This window comes from Mandrillus leucophaeus, unplaced genomic scaffold, assembly GCF_000951045.1.
Source record: "Mandrillus leucophaeus isolate KB7577 unplaced genomic scaffold, Mleu.le_1.0 Scaffold214, whole genome shotgun sequence".
NCBI classification, from domain to species: Eukaryota; Metazoa; Chordata; class Mammalia; order Primates; family Cercopithecidae; genus Mandrillus; species Mandrillus leucophaeus.
In genome coordinates, this window is record NW_012102188.1 from 2329250 (window position 1) to 2330856 (window position 1607).

Sequence of the window (1607 nt, forward strand, 5' to 3'; positions counted from 1 at the left end):
TATCCGAGGTGCCTTTTTCCAAAAGATATTTGAAATATCTCACCAAAACATATTTGAAGAAGAATAATCTTCATGATTGGTTGTGCACAGTTGCTAACAGCAAAAAGAGTTACAAATTACGTTGCTTCCAAATTAACCAGGACGAAGAAGAGGAGAAAGACGAGGATTGAATTTCATTTATCTGGAATATTTTGTGTGAGTTCTTGAATAAAACTTGGGAACCAAAATGGTGGTTTATACTTGTATCTCTGCAGTGTTGACTGAACAGAAAATTGGAAATCATAGTCAAAGGGCTTCCTTGGGCCACCACTCGCTTATTTGTAACATGACTTCTTTTTTTTCTGCTTGAAAATTTCAATTCTTGTGGTAATACTAGAGTAGAAGGAGAGGGTGACTTGACGGAACTGATAGCCATTGGGCAGGCAGATGAAGATGTGGAGGTGTGGGCTGAAGGGAGTGACCGTTTTATTTTTAAAAATATAACTGTCAATCGTTTCTGTTGCTTTTCCCAAAGAATGATTCAGGGATCCAAGCGGGCTCCTCTCATTCATTAAAAGAAAACGTGACATCTTTCTAAGATTCTCTGTCTGGGAAAATGACAGTGTCAATAAAACGCGGGTTTCTGGGCCATTCGTCTTGCTTTGATTTTTTAGTACAAATTTCTCTTGACGCACACAATCACGTCTACTAATCTTCTTCTTCCTAGAGAGAGAAACAGTGCTCCTTCGGCGTTGCTGCGTAGTCTGTCACTCTCCATAAAGGGGTTTGGGGAATCGATTGTAAAAGTCCCAGGTTCTCAATTAACTAAATGTGTACAAAAATGAATGTGTAAGTAAGCTGTTTCTGCAAGTCTTTGCAACAATCTGTCACTTTGGTCTCCAGCAGAGGGCGCTAGAGGACTAGTGCTTCCAGATGTGGCCCCTCGTGTGGGGCCTGAAGAAGTGGCTGGGAAGCCTCCCCCGCCAAGGAGTTGGGAGGTGCCTGGGAAACAGCTGACTCATGCAACTTAGGCCATGACTGGATTTAATGTCAGAAGTTACTCTGCAAACAGTGGTGTGCTGCAGTGCGTGCAGAGGCTAGAGAACCGCAGAAGGGGGCTACCAAGGCTGGGAAAAAAAGATGCAATTGCTGCCGTGAGTGACTTTGAAAGACCCCGATGCCTTGTGGTGCCCTTCTGAAATTTGAACAATAATGCAGAAGTGTGTGTTTTAGAATTTACGGTGTATGAAATTCATGTTTTTAAAATAACTTGCCTACAGATGGTTTCCACACCTGAAATTGTGCTCTGAGAGTGGCATAGCTGGAAATTCAATGTTTAATCCTACTTTGGCTCCAGTTCAATATTTGGTGCTCTGTGGACTGAGTTGAACATGTTAAGGCTTTGCAATTTCACTTGTGTTAAAGGTTCTAGCATTTTCCATTTCTATGCAAATTTCTTTGAAGCAGAATTGCTTGCATATTTTTTCTCTGCCTTCACCGAAGGCAGAGTTTCTTTCAAACTTCACTGAGGCATCAGTTGCTCTTGGGCAATGTCCCTTACTGTGATTATTAACTATAAGTTTGTAGCTTGAGTTCACAAATTTTACTTGTTTGTTGCATTGATTTTT

General features: G+C 41.3%; 1 pseudogene; it reads left to right on the top strand.

The window, feature by feature from the left end:
- LOC105540043 overlaps positions 1–928 on the top strand; it is an 11344-nt pseudogene extending 10416 nt beyond the window's left edge.
- The last annotated feature ends 679 nt before the right edge of the window (positions 929–1607 follow it).